Consider the following 6,067-nt stretch of genomic DNA (forward strand, 5'->3'; position numbering starts at 1 on the left):
GGCATTTGTGCATACACATTGTTTCAGCTTAATACATTTGTTTCCTCTTTATTTGGCTCAAAACCTTAACTGCTCCCACATTTGTTGCCTCTTTATTTGTTGCCCTTTGCCTCAATTTTTAAAAGTTCCTAATGACCCACATTCATATCTAATTTCATCCAATACCCTCTATTATTGTTAGAGAAGTAACTAAAAACATTAGTACAATTTTTTGTTGTATAAATGAGAAAGTTGAGTTACAAGATTATATGTTTATATTATTATAACTTTAACCCAAACATTTTAAGAAAAATGCACATATAGTCTTTCCAAGTAAGATCAATTTTAGCTCTACCTTACTGAAAATTAGAAAAAACTGAATTAACTAATATTTGTCAATCACTTAAAATCTTCCAAATATCATCTAATGCAATGATATAAACCTTTTCCTAAAAAAATGAAAAATACCGTGTAACTTTAAAATTTGGGAAAAAAGAAAAAAATAATCATAAAACATAACAATATTATTATCTAAAATTTGCCATGACCTTTTTAGATGTAAAATTGCTAATTAAAATTTATATTCGATGTTAATTTTTATTTATTTTTAACAGATAATACAACTAATCAATAAAATATTATTCATATATGAAAAAATTATTATATATGCACCTATTTTTTGGCGCACCTAGGCGGCCGCTCTATTCCTAAAGGCAGAGCTGGCGCTGCTTATATCTCAATAGAATCTTCGGGATGTAGAAAGTGAAAGACACTTTGCCACATGTAAAAAAAAACGCAAAATATATAAATACCAGGGTAAATAATTATAAGGTTTTTATGTATTTACTTAACACGCTAGTAAATCCATCATATTATTATAAGTTCCCTAAGTTTTATCTTAATCAATTCTTTAGTCTTTACATTTGTTTTTGTAAATGAAAGTCTAAAATTGCCTCTAGTTATATACATAAAAAAATTTATCTTTTAGTTTCAAATTTAATCTAATTAATTTTAAAGAAGTTTTGGAACTACATATACACCAAAATTAATATACTTGAAAAAATGTATTATTAATTTTTTCAAATTGTAATTATTTTTTAATATAATATCTTTAAACCAATATTAAATATTATTATAAATTTTTTAACATCATATTTTTTTTTCTTCATTCATAAAATTTATTTATGTGTTTTTGTTTTTTTTTGTTGCTAACAAACCCACATGGATTTTGATTTTGTCTTAAATTTTTTTGTAGGCACCTATTTTTCTTAACCAATCCAGTTAGCCTTATGGTAAATCTTTGCACTTTTGCTTTGTTGGGTTTTATGTTTTAATGGAAATTCTGAAAACACTGTAATGATTCTTCAAAAACTAGCATATTACGTTGTCCTAAGAACTGAATAAATAGAAACAACCTTCAAATTCAGAGATAACCATGGATTAGACAAGATGATTATAACGTGGGCAATATTGATACATTAACTCTAAACTGAAGTACAACCAAAGCCTGTAATCTCAACTACTTGGATTATTTATACCTTTGTTCATTCTAAGTGTCTTTATTATTTTGGCAACCTCATCAACATTTGCACATCTTACATTCCAAATATAGTGAATCCATTGTATTTGGTGTTTTTTCTCTTTACCTTCCATTTGATTCTGCCTCTTTTTCCAATGTAGTGCAGTCCCTTCATCTAGCTGTTGCTACTACTGCTTTGAATTACTCTGTTGCTGCTGCTGATGTAAAAATTACTCATGGAGGTGTTCTTTCGCCCAATATGACAGAGAAATCTATCCAGGATCATTTTTCCAAACAATGGTTGTTCATTTTCTGGCATATTTTTTTTGCATCTTAACATCAACAACACCCACACCAATTAACTCAATGAAAAGAGTTGTAACTTCCTTCGTCACTGGAAAACCTCTTGAAAACGCCACGAACATAGTACGGTCATCTTCAGGGACGTTTTTGCAAGGATCCCAGTCCCATAATTCACGTGCACCCAAGTCAAAATCCACAGCGTTTGGGACAATGCTCATACTCCCGAACACTCGATGAGGAAAACTGGGAATTACTAGCGCTTCGCTTGAGCTTGACGATCCTAGAACATGTCGCAATATGTCAGTGAAAATTTTTTATGGCGGAACATTTGTAAAGAAACTTCTTTCTCCACTATCCTAGCAGTGAGAGAGATTTCTGCTGACATTTCTAAAGGTAATGTGTTTGCATCAAGACTTTTCAGACATAAAACAGCCTCATCTGCAATGGCATTGAGCAAAATATCCTAGAGGGGGACGGGGTTCATAACAATACCCAAGAGTGTTCTAGATATTAAGTACTCTGTTGCTGCTGCTTCTCTAAACAAATTGATCAATATTAATTTTTAGGTACAGCACCATGGTTTTGTAGGATCAATCAACCAAAAATGCATCTAAACAACACAAGATCTCTAGAATGATTTCCTTTAAATAATGCATATTTAAAGAAGAAATTAGTAATTTAAACATAAACTTACTTGCAGTCTCATATCATCCTCGCTGTTAGAAGAGATTGTTTTCGCCGGCAACATTCAGCAATCACTGATAAAATATCCTTTTTTTGTTCTTGAGAAAGCCTGAAAGATCTTTGCTGTTCTCATGTTTCTTCACCATTGTTTTTCCTGCACATAGTTAAGGTTTTTCAGATTTTTGTGAATATTTTCCGTTCTTAACAACCCTAGCTATCTATAAAATAATGATTCTTATTACCTCTTTGATGTTGATTTCGATTTGATTTTATTTGTTGCCTGCCAGATCTGTTGAGCAGCTTTTTGTGGAACGTAAACCCTAATCCACAGCACATAAGATTGGAGATATCAATGTCTAATGCACAACCACATTTACAATATGCATTTATGTAGGTCAGGCTATTTGTATGGGATATTGAATTCATATCAAATAATAGGCATCATACATAAAACAACCCCTACATTTTTTAAGTTCTAAATTACCCTCTATTCTAATCTAATTACATTAAATAACCTTATAATCTTATACAATTACATTCAATAATCCATATTATTGTTCAATTGTATTTAATAATCTCAAAAATCTCATGAACTTTCAAAAGTTCATAATTATTTATATATTTGGCGTGTCTTTCACTTTCTACACCCAAAATATTATCTAAAAAATTCTAACAAGAATTCCTTTCTCTTTCTTTGATGAATCACTAATTATTGTGTATAAGTTTTCCTTAATCGGAATTAATTAAGTATCTAAAAAGCCAGTCAATGTAAGAATTGAATTCCTAATATGGCTCAAATCATCCTTCCATTTCCGGTACAAACGGAGACATTTTTCTTTTCTAGCAAGTTACATTTTTATATACTCTGTTGAACTCTTCTTCCGTAGATTTTCCGCATTCCGTTTCCGTGCAACATAGCACATATATATTCCTCAAAAATGCTAATCTCTAAATTCAATCTCTTTACTTGGAAACAATGGAAATAGATTAAGATCTTCAATGGAATTAAATTCATTCGGTGTTGATCAAACAATTAAAAAAGCTGATAATATAGTCATTACAAATGCAATGAATGATATCGGTTGAATCAATCCGCCTAAAAGTAGGCAACTGAATTGAAGCAAAACAATAATACCAATTGAGAAAATCAGGCACCAACAATTTCCTAATCATTTGTTACAAACAACAAATTAGTATTTTGAGAGAAACATCTAGCATTGTCAAACTAAAATGAACAATAGCTAATGCTTTACTAAATGAACAAACACAGATTTGGACTCTGCAATTTTCTCCATTGCAAATTAAGCTAAAAATAGTTACTCCCAAAGCCACAATCTCAACTAGTTGAAAATGCAGGAAATTACAGCAAAAATAATTGTCTGCTGAAATTTACATAATATTCAGATCAAGCATTAGCAGCATAGTTTCATCATAGCAAATAACAAACAATCTTGATTTGTATAAAAAAACTTATCATAACACCAGAAGCATAAACAAACTTGCGGTTTCAATTTCAAGTAATCATATCATCCTCACACATTAGATAGGTTATATAAACAAACACACTAGAGAGCAACATCTAACAAAAATGAGCATATCAAGTTTAAAACAAACTTATAGAACACATCAGACAACTTATGTAAGGCACTCACAAACAAACAAATTTGACAATAAATCTATTGAAATCACAATTACAATCCTAAAATTCTCACCTTTTGGCATAATCATTTTTTAAAAACCACTATAGAAAACAAGTAATTAAAGAAAAATTAATAATGATAGATCATTTGTAAACACATATAACAAGCTAGAGTAGTTGAAAAACTCATTATATCTTCAGAATTGCTATTAAAACATGAAACCCAACAAAGAAAAACGCAGGAATTTGATTTGTTAATAGTTTCCTGCAAAAAAAAATTATTAAGATAGGATCAAAATACTGACCATCACTTGATGCTCCTCCCTTCTTTCTTGAGGAAGGGTTTTTATAGAATTAAGCTTGATTCTCTTTGGAAATTTACTCGAGGACAGAGCAGTTAGAGATCAGATCCTAAAAGCATTGATGAATGCTAACTTTCTAGAAAAGATAAGCCCTAATCCTAAGTATTGATTTCTATAGAATTGATTATGCCACTTTCTGGAGAAGATAAACCCTAATCCTAACCGTATCCATAATTGATATATGGGCTATCTACTATTCAGATCTCACACAAGAGATATCTATAAAGGTGTAAGTCCAGTTATATAGGTGATGTCATCCGTTCCTCTCAAACTTCACCTACCCACTAAAGTTTTAAAGTTCTAAATTAGACCTTCTATTTTTGTCTAATTATCTTTAATAGCCTCATATTTTTGTCCAATTTTATCTTTATATAATTAATTTCAATAACCTCAAAATTTCAATTGTTCTCTAAATTCTTAAAAGTTCACAAGTATTTACCAATAAGTTATTTTCTTTTTGACATGTGACACATGGTGTCTCTCACTGTAACAGTTTGGGCCAAATATTAGTCTTAAATTTAACCCTAACGTTCTTAATTCTATTGTGATTTAACCTTAACGTATGAAATTATGCAAATTTAACTCTGATAGTAAGATCAATTTGAGTCATACCTTACCGAAAATTAGAAAAAACATGTTTTATTAGTATTTTACTATCACTTTAGTTTATTAATTTATTAGTAACAAAACTATAAAAATTCTGCTAAAATGCTAAAAACTAAATCTGCTACATATAACTTAATCACAATTTTTTTATCAAATTCTCTTAAATATTTATAGTGTTATTAATATAGTTATAAGAAAAATAAAAAATATATATAACTGCTTCAATCTAACGACAAACTTGTTTGGAAGATACGACGTGATAATTAAATAACAGTAACCAGTCTTTTTGCATTTTCGACAGAGCTTGGCTAAACTTGGTCTTGCTTGGAAAAATTAGGGTTTTATTTGCATCACTTCATATGTTAGGAGCTAAATATGCACCTTGATTGAAGCGTTATGGTTAAATTTGACGCTTATCCCAATAAAAAAATATACAAAATTACAAAATAAATATTACATGTTGCAATTATTGAGTTTCTATAGGGATCGTGTCGTGTCAATTTCGAAGTAGTGTCAAAATTATTAAACCGTAATCCAACCCAAAAAATTTCATTTCAATCTCGTATTAACCTAATCAGGATGATATCGATTACATGTGGTGTTGTCGAGTCATATATAATTTTACTATGGGTCAAAATTATTTTTAGGAAAACCTCAATTTTAATCTTGAGGTTATTGGGAATTTCCCTCTAATTTTACAAAAAGGCTTACTTTTAATCATTGCCCTAAAATATTGGTTCAATTTTATCATTTTCTAATAAATTCCGTGGAAACTTTTTATTCGAAATTATTTTGAAAATGATAAAATTAAATTAAATTTTCTATTATCAAAATAAAATTCACAAAAAAGTTTATGAATGGACAAAATTAAGCTGTTTTATAAGATAAGGACAAAATTATTATCTTTTTCAATAACTTTAGAAGGAATTAGCTTTATAAGTAGATTGATTTGTGTGAAACAAAATCCAGAAATAA

General features: G+C 29.4%; 1 long non-coding RNA gene across 1 annotated transcript; it reads right to left on the bottom strand.

Moving 5' to 3' along the window:
- Nucleotides 1-1,490: 1,490 nt before the first annotated feature.
- LOC136201432 (uncharacterized) lies at nt 1,491-4,688 on the bottom strand. The gene is made up of 4 exons (XR_010673834.1): nt 4,430-4,688; nt 2,728-2,805; nt 2,496-2,639; nt 1,491-2,081 (listed from the first exon to the last, which is right to left on the bottom strand). It is a non-coding gene; the product is annotated as an uncharacterized lncRNA (long non-coding RNA).
- Nucleotides 4,689-6,067: the final 1,379 nt, after the last annotated feature.

Source organism: Euphorbia lathyris, chromosome 7 (genome assembly GCF_963576675.1).
Source record: "Euphorbia lathyris chromosome 7, ddEupLath1.1, whole genome shotgun sequence".
NCBI lineage: Eukaryota > Viridiplantae > Streptophyta > Magnoliopsida > Malpighiales > Euphorbiaceae > Euphorbia > Euphorbia lathyris.